Below are 18,579 nucleotides of genomic sequence, written 5' to 3' on the forward strand. Positions count from 1 at the left end.
TCTCCCAGTACATACTGCAACCTACATCCTTCTGAATCTGCTTAGTGTATTCATCTCTTGGTCTCCCTCTACAATTTTTACCCTCCACGCTGAGCTCTAATACTAAATTGGTGATCCCTTGATGCCTCAGAACATGTCCTACCAACTGATCCCTTCTTCTGGTCACGTTGTGCCACAAACTTCTCTTCTCCCCAATCCGATTCAATATGCGATCTACCCATCTAATCTTCAGCATTCTTCTGTAGCACCACATTTCGAAAGCTTCTATTCTCTTCTTGTCCGAACTATTTATCGTCCATGATCCACTTCCATACATGGCCACACTCCATACAAATACTTTCAGAAATGACTTCCTGACTCTTAAATCTATACTTGATGTTAACAAACTTCTCTTCTTCAGAAACGCTTTCCTTGCCATTGCCAGTCTACATTTTATATCCTCTCTACTTCGACCATCATCAGTTATTTTGCTCCCCAAATAGCAAAACTCCTTTACTACTTTAAGTGTCTCATTTCCTAATCTAATTCCCTCAGCATCACCCGACTTAATTCGACTACATTCCATTATCCTCGTTTTGCTTTTGTTGATGTTCATCTTATATCCTCCTTTCAAGACACTGTCCATTCCGTTCAACTGCTCTTCCAAGTCCTTTGCCATCTCTGACAGAATTACAATGTCATCGGCGAACCTCAAAGTTTTTACTTCGTCTCCATGAATTTTAATACCTACTCCAAATTTTTCTTTTGTTTCCTTTACTGCTTGCTCAATATACGGATTGAATAACATCGGGGAGACGCTACAACCCTGTCTCACTCCTTTCCCAACCACTGCTTCCCTTTCATGCCCCTCGACTTTTATGACTGCCATCTGGTTTCTGTACAAATTGTAAATAGCCTTTCGCTCCCTGTATTTTACCCCTGCCACCTTTAGAATTTGAAAAAGAGTATTCCAGTCAACATTGTCAAAAGCTTTCTCTAAGTCTACAAATGCTACAAACATAGGTTTGCCTTTCCTTAATCTTTCTTCTAAGATAAGTCGTAAGGTCAGTATTGCCTCACGTGTTCCAACATTTCGACGGAATCCAAACTGATCCTCCCCGAGGTCCGCATCTACCAGTTTTTCCATTCGTCTGTAAAGAATTCGCGTTAGTATTTTGCAGCTGTGACTTATTAAATTGATAGTTCGGTAATTTTCACATTTGTCAACACCTGCTTTCTTTGGGATTGGAATTATTATATTCTTCTTGAAGTCTGAGGGTATTTCACCTGTCTCATACATCTTGCTCACCCAGATGGTAGAGTTTTGTCAGGACTGGCTCTCCCAAGGCCGTCAGTAGTTCCAATGGAATGTTGTCTACACCGGGGGCCTTGTTTCGACTCAGGTCTTTCAGTGCTCTGTCAAACTCTTCACGCAGTATCGTATCTCCCATTTCATCTTCAACTACACCCTCTTCCATTTCCATAATATTGTCCTCAAGTACATCGCCCTTGTATAGACCCTCTATATACTCCTTCCACCTTTCTGCTTTCCCTTCTTTGCTTAGAACTGGGTTTCCATCTGAGCTCTTGATGTTCATACAAGTGGTCCTCTTTTCTCCAAAGGTCTCTTTAATTTTCCTGTAGGCAGTATCTACCTTACCCCTAGTGAGATAAGCCTCTACATCCTTACATTTGTCCTCTAGCCATCCCTGCTTAGCCATTTTGCACTTCCTGCCAATCTCATTTTTGAGACGTTTGTATTCCTTTTTGCCTGCTTCATTTACTGCATTTTTATATTTTCTCCATTCATCAATTAAATTCAATATTTCTTCTGTTACCCAACGATTTCTACTAGCCCTCGTCTTTTTACCTATTTGATCCTCTGCTGCCTTCACTACTTCATCCCTCAAAGCTACTCATTCTTCTTCTATTGTATTTCTTTCCCCCATTCCTGTCAATTGCTCCCTTATGCTCTCCTTGAAACTCCGTACAACCTCTGGTTCTTTTAGTTTATCCAGGTCCCATCTCCTTAAATTCCCACCTTTCTGCAGTTTCTTCAGTTTTGATCTACTACACACTAAATTATCCTAAGGACAAACACACACACTCAACCCGAGGAAGGACTCGAACCTCCGCCGGGAGCAGCCGCACAGTCCATGACTGCAGCGCCCTAGACCGCTCAGCTAATCACGCGCGGCGCTAGTCGAACCACCTGCAATGTTGTGAGCAGTTGCAGTTCAGATGTAAAGAGACGAGCAAAGAAACAGTATAGCTTCGAATGTCATTTAATTTTTAGAAAGAATGAAATAATGTGTGACAAAACTCCAGCACTACCGCGCGCTTCTTAGATGACCTGACGGAAAGTATAAAATGCTCTCGTTCTCACCTCACACAGGATTTTTCGTCACTCTTGTTTGTAATTAGAATACTTAAACACAAGGTAATTTTTTCGAGCAAGCTGCAGGGATTTCACTGTACTGTTGAATACTGAAGCCACTGGAGCTATTAATTACAGTCAGACGGCAGGTACTCTCTCAGCTCCTTCCTTATCCGAATCCGAGAAATAGGTTTCAGTTGTGGAACTGTCATCTGCTACACTGATAAGGAGTCCATCAACAACAGAATCCACGAAGCCTCCCAGGCGCCGCATTTTCTCCTCTCCTTTTATGATGTGCCGTTCTACATCCCACCAACTTTCGGCAGTGACATGTGAAAAAGCTGCGTTCGTTAGTTCGAGTAAATGGACATAGTCCCAATAAAGAGTATTTGGTTTTTTATTTTTGCCTTAAAATTAAATTATTTTTCTTAATTTAAGCAACCTTTATTAAAAATCTTTCATAAAATATGGATAATTAAGAATTTATATCTGAAATGAAAATAGGATTTTCGCTTGCAATATGTAATTTGGGGGGAGGGGGGGGGGGACCACTCAGCTACGGCGTGATCAAGAAAAACGTTGATGGCTATTAAAACATGAGAATATCTTAAAGTTTCATTTAACAGCTGCCAACATGAGTAACGAAGAAGTAAATATCCTCGGAGTAGTGAAGCAACTTAAATCACTTCATAAAAGCAAGTCTTCTGGTCCAGACTGTATACCAATTAGGTTCGTTTCAGGGTATGATGATGCATTAGCTCCATACTTAACAAGCTCCATACTTAACAATCATATACAACCTTTCGCTCGATGAAATTTAGAAGTAATCCACTTAATTACAGGCCCATATCATTAAAAACGATATGCAGCAGGATTTTGAAATGTATATTGTGTTCCAGCATTATGAATTACCTGGAAGAAAACGGTCTATTGACAGACAGTCAACATGGATATAGAAAACATCCTTCTTGTGAAACACAATTAGCTCTTCATTCGCATGAAGCGTTCTCGAGTTCTATTGACAAGGAATTTCAGATCGTTTCGTATTTCTGGATTTCCGGAAGGCACACAAGCGGCTCGTAGTGAAATTGCGTGAATATGGAATATCGTCTCAGTCATGTGACTGGATTTTTGATTTCCTGTCATTCAGTTCACAGTTCGTAGTAATTGATGGAAAGTCATCGAGTAAAACAGAAGTGATCTCTGGCGTTCCCCAAGGTAGTGTGTTATAGGCCATTTGCTGTTCCTTTACTATATAAACGATTTGGGAGACAATCCGAGCAGCCGTCTTAAGTTGTTTACAGATGACGCTGTCGTTTATCGACTGATAAAGTCATCAGAAGATCTAAACAAATTGCAAAACGATTTAGAAAAGATGTCTGAATGGTGCGAAAATTGGCAGTTGACCCTAAATAACGAAAAGTGTGACGGCATCCACATGAGTGCTAAAAGGAATGCGTTAAGTCCGGTTACACGATAAATCAGTCAAATCCAAAGGCCGTAAATTCAAATAAATACCTAGGATTTACAATTACGAACAACTTAAATTGGAAGGAACACATAGAAAATGTTGTGGGGAAGGCTAATCAAAGACTGCGTTTTATTGGCAGGACACTTAGAAAATTTAAAAGATCTACTATGCCACTCTTGCCCGTCCTCTTTTAGAATACTGCTGCGCGCTGTGAGGTCCTTACCAGATAGGACTAACGGAGAACATCGAAAAAGTTCAAATAAGGGCAGCACGTTTTGTATTATCGCGAAATATGGGAGAGTCACTGAAATGAAACAGGATTTGGGTGGGACATCATTAAAGAAAGGCGTTTTTCGTTGCGACAGAATCTTCTCACGAAATTCCAATCACCAACTTTCTCCTCCGAACGCGAAAATATTTTGTTGACACCGTCCTACATAGGGTGAAACTATCACCATGAGAAAATAAGGTAAATCAGATACAGGTGTTCGCTCTTTCCGCGCGCTATATGAGATTGGAATAATAGAGAATTCTGAAGGTGGTTCGATGAACCCTCTGCCAGGCACTTAAATGTGATTTGCAGAGTATCCATGTAGATGTAGATAGTTGTAGAAACGTAACTAGCACCTACTTCCAAGAGCCTAACAACACCAGTGTACGTGTGCTACGGCTTCTGACCAATCAACACCTTTGTGTTCGTTTACATCAGGTTTATTCTTACGATGAACAGAGTATAGGCAGTACATGGAGCGATCTATGATCGTGAGGCATTTGAAGAGTTACTCGTGAATCTCACCAGCCGTTATTGTTGGCAGTTGGTGAACCTGGAGATGCTGCTACGTGTTTATTCAAGCATTTGGCCTCACGAGGCTTGGGTGGACTCCATTCTTGATCACTCGGCATTAGGAAAAAAATCCTAGGAGATTCAAGGAATCGAGTCATTCGGCACTGAGGCTAACCAGTCGGCTAGATGTTTGTGAGCGTGTGTACGTACGTAATGGCGTCCAAAAATAGAAAAGCCGGACTAGGTGTTATATCTAACCGTACATTTTGCTCTGAAAGCCGCATGATCTATTTTGAAAGCAAAGAATGTCAGCTGGATATTTTCAATCATTTATTAATAATAAGTTTAGCGCGATATCAACCTTAAACGTGCTTTAAAAAAATCATCAGTCTTATAATTATTTCGCAAATATAATATCAACAAATTCACAGTCTTCTTAATTGCTCAATTCTCTTCTTAAGATAATCTTACGTCAAAATATTTTACATTAGACGACATCATCATCATCTTTATGAGTGTCCGTTTGCAATTTATTGCGTCCTTTGTCCATTGGGCGTTTATGAAAGAGAGCGCTCTTCCGATGTCGGCGCTATGGCCTGGAATTACGGAGTAATACCGTGCCAATTGCAATAAATCCCCAAAAAATTATTATGCTGCAATCCGAAATAAGGTGTCCTGCCAAACGTTTTTTGACGAGTCGTCTCTGTTTTGCAAGAATTTCGTGTAATTTTGTCACTGACCAGTGAATCTGTCATCTAACTTTTTTCTGTGCAAAATGTCTGTAGTTTCTACTGCTTGTTCCCAAAATGCCATCGGCTGATTGGCACATTCCACTACGCCTCGCTCGCTCTGCGCACAGCGTGGTTGTGACGTTGTATTAGGATCACTGGCCTATTTCCCTTCACTATTTTGTGGGTGTTGTAAGCGAGAAAAAGTTTCTGAACTGTTTGAAACTTCATGTGAAGTCGCTAAGTAACGTCATCCTCCAATACTGGATGAATACATTGCGGGTGAATTTCGCTGTTTCAAGACATGTATTAAACCTGAACGAATTATTTACTTGTTAAATAACAGATTATAGTAACATTTAAAAAATTTTGAACTCAACATCTATATTCGTACGTTATGCATGTTTCTTCGTTCGACTGTTTCATAATTTCAAAGGTGTTTTCATTGATACATGGAAATGAAATTTCTTCGCAAAGTTCATTTTTCATTTTCGTTTCCAATAGAAAAATGGCAAAATGAAAACTCGGGCAGTACCGGGTTTGTCAGTTAGTGATCTATAAATTTAAGCGTGCTTTAATTAGAGTCAGTTGCACACGAGTCGCTTCACAGCATAGCATCAGCACTCTACACAATGAAACATAGACCCTAGCTGCTTGAAGTGTACTACATAGGACAAGCAATGCGCTTTACTCACGTTCTCAATTTCAAGGACAAATGCTCATGCGTAGTTGCGCTATTGGAAATTTATGCGCATGCTTAGTAAGATATTTAATGCATAAGTAGGACCTACTTCCAAGAGCTTACACCGGTATACGTGTGCTACTGCTGCTGACCAATCATCGCGTTCTGTTTGTTTACGTCAGGTTTATTCTCATGATAAAAAAGTATAGTAATACAGAATTGTCCCTGAGCTTCCCTAAAACAATTCGAGTCTGTTGTTCCAGCTGTAAGAAGTGGCACATTGTGACATTCGTTACCTCAGTGATACGTTGCTTGCTCAACTCGTATTCTGTGTTTCGTTAGCGACTGCCATGGAATCATTCTTTCGAGAATTTATTCGGCGGTCCATTAGTTTCGCTTGTACACACCCCTCACATTGATTCAAACAAAAAAAGGTTGAGACGACGTATGTAGTGAAAAGTTGAGAAACAAACTGTTGAAAACTATGACAATTTACTCCGAAGAAAGCTTGTTCCTTTGGGAGTCGATACTCAGAGGGAACAGACGGTGCTCAAATGCATCAAGACATACATGCAAGTTCGGCCTATACAGCTTTTACCAATAAAGAGAGAACGCACAACTAACACCCCTTCAAAGCTAACGACATAAACGCGAGATGTAATTACTACAAACAGATTGGGATGTATAGATATACCAGCAAAGGCTGTTCCTGCGTCCCCGTCCTTAGCGTTTCTTCGTAGACCGAACGAGCCTAAGCACACAACCACGCTATTTCCAAGAAAAATAACATTCTTCATAAAGTGCATTCGCGTGAGATGTTGATAGTTAACTACAGATTACTCTCATTTCTTTATAGGATTAGTTGAAATGACTTAAGTTATTGAATATTGTTCGTTTGCCGTCCCATTACTACACATAATTGTTTATTTTGTTTAATAAAACTTTTATTAATCGAAGGAGATACGACGGCTGCTAGTGGGCACTAAAATACATCCATCAATGAGAAAAGTTGAAAATTTGGCTGGGCCAGGATTCGAGCCCGATTTTCCACTTCTCATGAGCAGTTGCCACCGTCCTGCCTCCCAAAGGGATCGCAACCCTCGTCCTGACCACCATATCCCCATTCCCTCCCACAGGAACCAAGGAAAGCGTAGGGAATATGGAGCACAGGTACAAAGCATATCGAGCGTAGCAGGAAACCGTCATCAGGAGAATCGCTTCGGCCATCCGGACACGGTCCCTGATCGATGTAAATACGAGAACAACGTACTGTTGGAAAGAGTAAACTCACGAGTTTTACATGATTCCCGCTAGGTAGCACCAGTGTGCGCCCACTTCAGTTCTAGTAAAAACGGTCTCGGAACAACAGAAAGTTTTGTGCGCTACGTTTTGAGCAGTGCGGGTCAGTCAACTGTTATGCGTGACTTCTGTACAAGGTAAGGTGTGGATCCTCCTACAGCACAGAGAATTAGACGATAGCGTGAACAATTCCGAGAAACAGGTTGTTCGTGTCAAGGCAAATCGCCGGGCCTTCCCCGAGTGTTTACACAGACTTCCGACGCATCCGCCATAATTTCACCACAAGAAATCCGCAGAAACCCTTTCACCATATAGCTTGACAGCTCAAAATGCCCTTATGTCCGTCTGGCACGTGTTGCGTCGACGTTTACACATGAACCCATAAAAAATTCAGTTACTACTAGTTCTTCGTGAAGGTGACAAACAGCATCGTGTGGAGTTCTGTAATTTTGTTCTTGGCAAGATGGAGGATGACTGTTTTCTTCCACGCTTGGTGTTTAGTGACTAGGAAACATTCCGTTTAAATGGAAAGGTGTACCGTCACAATGTGAGAAAATGGCATAAGGAACAACCACATGAAATTGTACAAGATGAGAGGGACTCTCCAAAATTTAATGTGTTTTGCACAGTTTCACCGTAAGAGGTATATGGTCCATTTTTCTTTGCCGAGTACAGTGTTACAGAAAGCACACATCTCGATATGCTTGAGAACTTTCTTTTCCCACAGTTGGAGACTGATTCGAACGACTTCATTTACCAATAGGATGGGGCACCGCCACACTGTTACCTGCAAGTGCGAGTATTTTTAAATCAAAGGAGTACTGAACGCTAGATCGGTCGCACTAGACCAAATGATTCAGCCTTACATTACTGGCCTCTGAAGCCATCTTGTGGAGCTTTGTAAAAAAGCTCTGTGTATGTGCCTCCTTCTGTGCTCGCTGCAGAGTGGGAACAATTTGAATACCGTATTGACATATGCTGTACCTCTCAAGGGGTATATTGAAAACTATGGAAAAGTATGAAAATAACATTTTGAGTTTCCTGTTTATCAAAAAACAAAATTAATTGTATACTTTTATTACTTTCAGAAATACAGGTGTACCAAATTGGATGATTCTTTTTGAAACAACAGAGGGCATATCTATAGACAGTGGGGCCACCTTAAACGTTTCATCACAAATATCTCTGGCCCAAAATTTACTTCTGGAAAACAACTTTCACTGATATGACTATGAGACTAGCTCACAAAAATAAATACTATGAGACATTCTAAACGTAAGTAAATATAAGTTCGAACACAAACTTATGTTTTCTTTAAATGGAGACCCAGTGTTATTTCTTATGCAATGGATAACATGAAAAATCGCAATAGGAGTGGCGTTGCTTGCATAGCATTATGTCAATTACATCCTGAGAAATTGCAAAACGAGGATGTCATTTGAAATAATCGAAACGCGCCGCTAGTCCACGTCTCGAGACGCAAGAATGTGGTCCAGGACCGAAGTAATAATACGGTTTCCTGCCACAAACACTGATATGTGGAGATTATGCTTGCATCTACGGATGTGCAATAGCGGTGCGTTTAGCTTACTGCAAGCGTCAACTTCGCTTTGCAATTTCTCGGGCTATAACTGACACTGCGATGCAACCAACCCCCTTTTCTGTGACCTTTCACGTTTTAGAAATACGTAAATTTGAGTTGAAATTTATATTTGCTTGCGTTTTAGAATGCCATTTTACTTTTATTGGCCCCCGCCTTACATTCATACATGTGAAAATCGTTTTTCAATATAAACTGTTGCGATTAAATGTTTTAAATGGGCCACCATGTAAAAGAACTTTCAGTTTACCATTAGGTTATCTTAGGAATAAGACTGAGTGATTAAGACATGAGCACTTAGTTGCTATCATAATTCTCAAATTATAAGGCTGTTTGCCGTTTCTTGTATAAAGCACATTTAAGGTTGATATGCAACGGATTACTAATAAACGACTGAAAATACTCAACTGACTAGTTGTATTTAAAATTGGTAACCCGGCTTTTAGGGCAAGAGGTCCGGCTAAATATAATGTCGCTCTCGGCTTTCCTGATTTTTGAAATCGCAATCTTAACAATAAAGTAGGAATGTGTATGGCGAGAGCATATTGAACTGAGCATGTGGCCAACGTCAAACACGAATAGTCGCGTGAGGCTGGTATGAACCTGATGATTTCATTTTACTCTGTGACCGAAACTTTTTAGTGCATATTAATATCGAGAAGAAATAAAATTTATGTGACAGTATGTGTGCGTGTTTACGAGACGAGTGCGGAATATATTCGGTATTGTGGTAGTGTTAAGCCATCCAAATCGTTGAATTCATACACATTTCGATTAACTTGACAGCTAATACTGCCACTCGAGTGGAAATAGCATCACACGGATATTTGCACCCTGTGGGCGTCCTCGGCTACAGGTACGGGTTCATTATACGATATTTAATTATTCAGAAAAACTCACTGAGAAACTTTTTTGTGTATCCAAAATTTTTTTGTTTAGTTTCTCGCAATCAGTTTTAACAGAAAACCTAAACACGGCAACGGAAAGAATTTAGAGACTTTCTCCGACATCCACCGATCGGAATCAGGCATGGTAGGGCATTTAAAACATTATACAGATTCTTTCCTTATATCGATCATGAATTTACGAATTTCACACCCGCTGTTCGTTGACACGTAAGAGATTTACTATAACTGCAAAACACGATGGACGGTTTTTCACCCCACCTCACTATTTGCGACTGGTAAGTGTAAGGCAATAGCATACAGAACCTGAGCAGCATGTGCATCAAGCGCTCCTCAGACAAAATTATGGATATACTGGCCACAACCACTATCTGGGGACTATAGAAAAACCCACAGTGCTGATGTTAAATGCTGAAGTTCTGTGTTCGACCGAATGCTTCTTAGGCTAGGTTATTTCAGAAGTGACGATGGTAGGATACCCCTCGTACATCCGTGGGCATGAGTGTTAGAGCATACATTATTATAGTCTAGGTGCGTATTTAATCATGCACAGAGAAAAGCTACCTCCTTTTTGGGTTACTTGAAACAGTGTTGAACTCTGAAGGCATCCCTCATCATAACATTGAATGAAAACACAAAAAATTGCATTAAAAACATTGAAACATTGTCCAAATTCAGTTTTCTGGTACCGTAGGTACTAAAATTACTAGTGAATATTTACTTTTACGAAAACAAGAAAATATAGGTGTTACACGTTACACCTTCATAGGGAGTTTCTAGAAACACTTCTGTTTCTGACGCTAGATCACGTGCCAAAAATGTCAAGTGTAAGTACACTACTGGCCATTAAAAGTGCTACACCAAGAAGAAATGCAGATGATAAACGGGTACTCATTGGACAAATATATTATGCTAGAACTGACATTTGGTTACATTTTCACGCAATTTGGGTGCATAGATCCTGAGAAATCAGTACCCTGAACAACCACCTCTGGCCGCAATAACGGCCTTGATACACCTGGACATTGAGTCAAACAGAGCTTGGATGGCGTGCATGCAGTCGTGCATTATCCTGCAGAAATGTTGCGTTTCTGCAGGGATCAAATGAAGGGTAGAGCCAGCGGTCGTAACACGTCTTAAATGTAACGTCCACGGTTCAAAGTGACGTCAACGCGAACAAGAGGTGACCGAGACGTGTAACCAATGGCACCCCATACCCTCAATCCGGGTGATGCGCCAGTATGGCGATGACGAATACACTCTTCCAATGTGCGTCACCGGATGCGACCATCATGATGCTGTAAACAGAACCTGGATTCAAACGAAAAAATGACGCTTTGCCATTCGTGCACTCAGGTTTGTCGTTGAGTACACCATCGCGGGCGCTCCTGTCTGTGATGCAGCGTCAAGGGTAACCGCAGCCACGGTTTCCGAGCTGAGGCCATCCTGCTGCAAACGTCGTCGAACTGTTCGTCCAGATGGTTGTTGTGTTGCAAACGTCCCCATCTGTTGACTCAGGGATCGAGAAATGGCTGCACGATCCGAGGCCGTTGGGATCCAGCACGGCATTCCGTATTACCCTCCTGAACCCACGGATTCCATATTCTGCTAACAGTCATTGGATCACCACCGGTGTGAGCAGCAATGTCGCGATACGATAAACCGCAATCGCAATAATCTACAATCCAACCTTTATCAAAGTCGGAAACGTGATGGTACGCATTTCTCCTCCTTACGCGAGGCATCACGACTTTTCACCAGGCAACGCCGCTCAACTGCTGTTTGTGTATGAGAAATCGATTGGAAACTTTCCTCATGTCAGCACGTTGTAGGTGTCGCCACCAGCGCTAACCTTTTGTGAATGCTCTGAAAAGCTAAGCATTTGCATATCACAGCATCTTTTTTCTGTCGGTTACATTTCGCGTCTGTAGCACGTCATCTTCGGGGTGTGGAAATTTTAATGGCCAGTAAGGTAGTAACACTATAGCACCGTTTCTAAAAACCGACAAAAATAATTTAGCAGTAAAATTAATAATAAGTGCGTTAGAAAGTTCGAGGAATCTAAGAATGTAGCTATTGAACTCTATTGTCCATTGAAATTATTTGATAGTTGACGTTTGTCACTCGCTGCTACAGTGTTGCCACACCCTCTACCACTCGGTTATAAGCGACCCACATTGCTGGTCACTTCACAGACGCTGTTAAAAGTGTTTGAACTAAAGTCCTGACCTAACAACAACCTCGTGATTGCGCAATGGATCTGAGAAAACGGCGGTCAACAGTCTGCGGCAGAAATAAAATCACGATTACTTTGTCCACGGCGATTGAAGCTAACCTTTACGAGCAAACTCAAAACAGAAAATTTTCGGTTTCAGCGCCGAAAGCAAACTGTAATTTCTCGCCCACAATGGTTAAAAGTTACCAAACGATGAGCAGTCCTGGATGGTACTTGACTGCAGATTAGAGGCAACAAAAGAACAAAAAATAATGATAGGAAGAAAAATAAGTGCACATACAGAAGTTAATACATTGATGAAAATGACCTGACAGAATAATATAAATGAAGAAATTACATTAAAACTAATTAATTGAATAAAGATAGTGATCAATGTCGTTTGATTAGCTTTACAGATTTTAAAAAAATCGCTGTATATAACGAGATTCGAAATTACTACGGTCTATACGTTACGCATATACGCTAACCACTGCAGTTTGCCACTACAGTGCGTTATGCTGCTATGTTTGTCACTGTGGCGACCAAGTCCCAGCGATGAATTGTATCCAAATATGCGACTACACAGTATGCCGTACGAATCTTTGTGACGGTAAATCACGTCTTGTGCAGAAGTATCCTGTAGTTCTGTGTGTGAAGGGCGTGTATTTCGTTAGCATTGTGTGTGTGTGTGTGTGTGTGTGTGTGTGTGTGTTTCCGGTATGGTTACCATGTGCGACGAAACACGAAAGAAATGGCCCTGACTCAGGGTTAGGTATCCATACACAGCACGAAATAAAGATTGACAAGGAATTGGAAGTGAACTGGCCAATTGTAGCAGTTTGGCAACAGCGAACGGTTTGGGCGTGACATCGAGTGCACTGATTGGAGGGCACCAGCTCTAACGCGTGGAGTGTCAACTATCAAGAAATTTTAATCGACTATAGTGATTCTGTATATTGAGCAAGCAACAAAGAAAAAAACAAAAGTTCGGAGTAGGTATTAAAATCCATGGAGAAGAAATAAAACCTTTGAGGTTCGCCGATGACATTGTAATCCTGTCAGAGACAGCAAAAGACTTGGAAGAGCAGTTGAACGGTATGGACAGTGTCTTGAAAGGAGGATATAAGATGAACATCAACAAAAGCAAAAACAGGACAATGGAATGTAGTCGAATTAAGTCGGGTGATGCTGAGGGAATTAGATTAGGAAATGAGACACTTAAAGTAGTAAAGGAGTTTTGCTATTTGGGAGCAAAATAACTGATGATGGTCGAAGTAGAGAGGATATAAAATGTAGACTGGCAATGGCAAGGAAAGCGTTTCTAAAAAAGAAAAATTTGTCAACATCGAGTATAGATTTAAATGTCAGGAAGCCGTTTCTGAAAGTATTTAAACGGAGTGTAGCCATGTATGGAAGTGAAACATGGACGATAAATAGTATAGACAAGAAGAGAATATAAGTTTTCGAAATGTGGTGCTACAGAAGAATGCTGAAGATTAGATGGGTAGATCGCATAACTAATGAGGAGGTATTGAGTAGAATTGGGGAGAAGAGGAGCTTGTGGCACAACTTGACTAGAAGAAGGAATCGGTTGCTAGGACATGATCTGAGACATCGGAGGATCACCAATTTAGTATTGGAGGGCAGCGTGGAGGGTAAAAATAGCAGAGGGAGACGAAGAGATGAATACACTAAGCAGAATCAGAAGGATGTAGGCTGCAGTAGGTACTGGGAGATGAAGCTTGGACAGAATAGAGTAGCATGGACAGCTGCTTCAAACCAGTCTCGGGACTGAAGACCACAACAACAACACAGTAATTCTGTCACATCGGTGGTACCTATGGCGCTTTAAACTGATTCACATCGTTGAAGACTAAAGATGGGTCCTTCATCACGTTTTGGAGATTGTACAATATAATCATTCACATTCAGATTCTGAAATTTTGGAAAATTTTATTTTCTGAAACTTTTTCCTCAGTGATCTCTGAACTCACTCTGTATTGTTACAGTACTGTAGCATCAACGCAATAGTGATTGTCTTCATCATTGCTGCCCTAAATTTGTTTTCAAGTGAATGTTAAATATTTATAGTTTTTTCCAAATTACCCCAATTAAGGCATGGAATTATAAAAAACGAAACAAGCCTGTTGAGATAACAAAAAATTATGATTGTAACATCATAAGCAACGAGATACGCTATGAAACTTCCTGGCAGATTACAACTGTGTGCCGGACCGAGACTCGAACTGGGGACCTATGCCTTTCGCAGGCAAGTGCCCTACCATCTGAGCTACCCAAGCATGACTCACGACCCGCTCGCACAGCTTGAATTCTGCCAGTGCCTCGTCTCCTACCTTCCAAACTTCACAGAAGTTGAAATTCTGAATGCATGAAGGCAATTCAGTAACCAGAAATATGTAATGAACGGGATGCCGTGAAAAGCGTTTGCCACAGATGTAGGGACTTCATGCAGACGGGAAGTCGACAAGTGAAGAGATGTAACTTTAATGACGATTTATTGCCACTGCTTGCGGCTTTGTTGCCTTTTTAAAGCCTCTTCAAAACAAAGAGAAAAAACTCCCTCCCTTACACCTCTTATACCAAAATTTCCGAGCATTGTCTCTCTAAATGATAATAATCATCTACAACAATCAGTGATGACTGTAGGAAACTTCCTACCGTAAAAACAGACGAAAATTTGAAACGGTTCAGAAGTGGACGTATATGGGGGGGGGGGACATACATAAAAGCTTTATTTGGGTCTACCGGAGGTTGCGGTTTCATGTTTGTCCCTTCCATGTTCAAATTCTGACTGTCAAAGAGTTTGTAGTAAGCTGAATCCTATAAAAGTAAAAAAGTGGAATAGGCTCCTTACTTCCACAGTGAATAAATGTTTGCTTTCCAGCCAGTGTGTGAGAGCCATGAGCTCATGCAAAAATTTTGTTTCTACAGATACTATGCTCAGTAGCATGAAGAAAACGCTGTTTATTCACGGCCATTCACTTTCAGTTCTTCTTTTCCTGACCCTGCAGAGAAGAAAGATGCTGATGAATAATGCATTCCATTTTTAAGTCTTCTTCCAAGGTAAGCAAATAACGAAGTAATTTTTTATATAATTTTACGAACCATATTTAATTTGTATAAATTGTTTCCTTATAAAAAAAAATTAAAAAATCAGTAGCATTGAAAAGTGCAGAAGTTAACGTCAAATAATGGGACACGCCTGTTTTTACGTGGTACCGGTAAAAAAAACCTGGCCGGGCCACGAGTTCCTTCCCAATGCACTGCAACAATCACAATAGCGCTCTAAATCCGTTATTCTTGACAAGCATGTGAAAAAAAATTTAGAAAAGGGCTGAAATTATGCTTAACGTTTGTTGAAGTCGCTAAGTGCTTTCATTGTGAAATACTAAATGATTCATAGGAAAAGTAATTTGCGCTCCATTTTAAGCAGAAGGGCGTTTTTGACGCATCTCATTGTTTCTGACGTCATATCTCCTGAACTATTTGCTATACAGTGATACTACGTTGCCAGCGCATTCAGTGATATATGTAGATACTGTACGCAAAATGTGTTGAATAGCACTAGTAGTAAAGAAGTAAACAATTAAAACGTCATGGCATATGCTGAAGTTTGACCACATGAACAGCGGAAATTTAGTGAGCGATCATCTTTTCTCCTTCCACCATTCTGTGGGGGTTGTCAGCGAGAAAAACTTTCGTAAAGATTTGTAGTTCATTGGAAGTCGCTAAGTCTTATCATTTTCGAGTAATGGACGAACAACACTGCAGTATTTGAATGCCATCAGCTTCAAGCCAAATACTCAATTTCTATTAAACTTATCATCCTCAATGAGCAGATTATGATACTATTTTAAATTTTTAAAGTCATTCAATAATAAATGAATTTTTGTTGCCCCTGGAAGCTGTTATATAGACCACCTGCAACTAAAAGTTCGTGGCAGGCACCCACCAAAACGGATTTTGTATTGTAGTTATATACGATCCCTTAACGGAATGTATGGTAATTTCGATGCAGTTAAGCGATCCACTGACGCTGAAAGGTTGTCAACGCTGGTCGGAAGCAAAACGTATCAGAGTTAAAGCAGAGTCCTAAAATAATGCAGACGCAGTCCTAGAAAAGATTGAAGCAAACGTAAATCCGCCGGTTAATGATTCCGCTCGTTCAACAGTACAAAAACCGAGTGGCTACTCAAGCCTGGAAAAAAACTCAGAAATGCAGTGGGAGGGAGATGATGTAAGAAGCACCTGACAAATTAACGGTGAGCGGGTGCGCGGAGAGGGGTTGAGAAAAGGGGGTGGGGCGAACATTTCATAATAACAGCTTTTCTTTCCTCTCGGCTGTAGTTTAACAGCAGGTTTTACACATCAATAATTTATATGGACTAATATTCAAATAGGCCTAATTAACACACCTCGAAATATAAAGTATTGTACGATTTGTGATTAATAAAGATCAATAAAATTTAATTCCATTGTTAGGTATAAAACACAGAATTCCCTGAGGCTACAAAATTCCCCGAGACTTCACTGATTTTTTCAAGTAAAATGTAACTCCCTGAGAATTCCAGATTTTCCAGAAGAATCGCCACCGCGCTAACGAATTTTCTCGCTGACAATAGACATTTTTTTTCATAACCGAGTCCAAATAAGTACCATTTCAAATTTTCAAAGTGAAATACATTCATTTCAAATTTACAAAGTGAAATATATTCTAAAACAAAAACAATGGAGTAGGTATTTGGAAACAAGTACGAATAACAGCAAACAAAACCGCACGAGGAACGTAAGTGTAAATAACTAAAGTGACTGCTCTAATTCTGCCATACGACTTCTCAGCCTGACAAAGCTAATGGCCTTACACAAAAAGCTATGGCTTAGTTTATCTAACCATACTAATGCAGACTAGATCATTAGCTACACCTAAACAATCATACAACAATAGTTTAATTAGGTTTATCAACAATTCTGTATGTTACAAGTTCTGGCCGTAACTCTAGAAATTTCCTCGTTACTGGCGCCCATCACTGTTCCGTGTCATTGTGCGATAATATTAAAAATATGAGAAATCGCCACAGAAACATGCTTCTAATTCTCTTCACTGGAACGTAGTATCACAAGACACTAATGACGACAATGCATCCTACTTCACACCAGACGTTTTTCATACAGCCGCGCTATTAATTTCAAGTAAGACACTCCGAAAATTCGGCGAAGTACTGCTTTTCACTGAAACTGGTAAAAAGCAATCGAGACCTGAATATTCATTGGTGACCGTACTTGGTCCAACGTATGTACGTTTTAATTACAAAACCACTCATCATCGTTTTGGCGCGAATGAATAATTCGTAGCACGTTACACTCTGTCGCACTGACGATAAATGAGAAACTAAACTAGAGCCCTAGAACCCAAGGACGATAATATTGGTTATAAATTTGCAGAGAATACGAATTTAAAAATTACGTAAAAATCTGAAGAATCGCGACCATATGAAAAGAAATAGTGTCCCACATACCTTAGTATATTTCTGGGCTGGTAAGGAAAGTATGCGAAAATCCTTCCCTCGGCAGTCGAGCAAAACCAAAACAGATGCGTCAACACAAACACAACTCGCGTCTCGCAACAAAGTGTTACGCAGCGCTTCTTCGTTCACAGACAGGACACACTTACAGGGCTGCCAACATGTACTAGCGATGTTCCTCTGCCTGTCAGGCAGCGTCAGTGTTCAAGAAACAGTGTCTTTTAGTCTTGCGAAAAGAACGAAGTTACTCTAAAAGAGTTAATTTCTCCATCATGTGTGTATGAACAAGAAGCAAATGGAGTGTAACCATGTTTTATTCAGTAATAATGCTTAATCCTCTCTATAGCAGAGTCGTTCTGTAGCCTAAAGGGAAAAACCGTGTTGAAGTATTTATCGCTTGCATTCCGTTTGCAGAAACAGATACTCACTTTAAAGGAGCTGGTAAATGATGAGGTCTGTTTGTCAATGTCACTGTTTGCTTTTCTCACATTGTTCGAGATAGCACACAGAGGTACCGCCAACACTTGCACCTTTAACTTTTGACCAGATATCTTGTGCAATAGTTGCTTGAGACGCACCCCGTAATACAGAGGGTGTCATTAATATTCTGTTCGGAATTATTTATAATAATTTTCAATATCAATTGCGCAATTATATATCTAACAGGTTCCGAATCAGTAGAGATATATTTTAAGGTCCTAATAAGTACGCAAAGGATCAAAGTTTGTAAAAAGAGCAATACTTAACCAGAATAATGAAAGTAAATGCAAAGCCGCAAACAGTGATCACAAGGAGTTCAGTAATTCCCAAGTCTGATAGTACTAAAATCCAACCAATGCTGTCAGCAAACGAACCCTACAAAATACAAGCACAAAACTGGGAACACGTCAAACACAAGATTATCAAAACAGCTCAAAATCAAATTCTTTTACAAGAACAGAAAAAAATCGAGGTTTATTCCTGAAATTCGACTTAACTGTAATAGGTATAGATCTC

The 18,579-nt window shown here is 40.3% G+C and overlaps 1 protein-coding gene across 1 annotated transcript in view; it reads right to left on the bottom strand.

The window, feature by feature from the left end:
* Positions 1-17,694, bottom strand: part of LOC126272152 (serine/threonine-protein phosphatase 6 regulatory ankyrin repeat subunit A-like) — a 61,296-nt gene extending 43,602 nt beyond the window's left edge. Inside the window, exon 1 of the mRNA XM_049974778.1 lies at positions 17,578-17,694. The gene's annotated coding sequence lies outside the window, so the exon portion shown is untranslated. The remainder of the gene's footprint in view (positions 1-17,577) is intronic.
* Positions 17,695-18,579: the final 885 nt, after the last annotated feature.

The sequence above is a fragment of the Schistocerca gregaria genome, chromosome 5, assembly GCF_023897955.1.
Source record: "Schistocerca gregaria isolate iqSchGreg1 chromosome 5, iqSchGreg1.2, whole genome shotgun sequence".
Taxonomy (NCBI): Eukaryota; Metazoa; Arthropoda; class Insecta; order Orthoptera; family Acrididae; genus Schistocerca; species Schistocerca gregaria.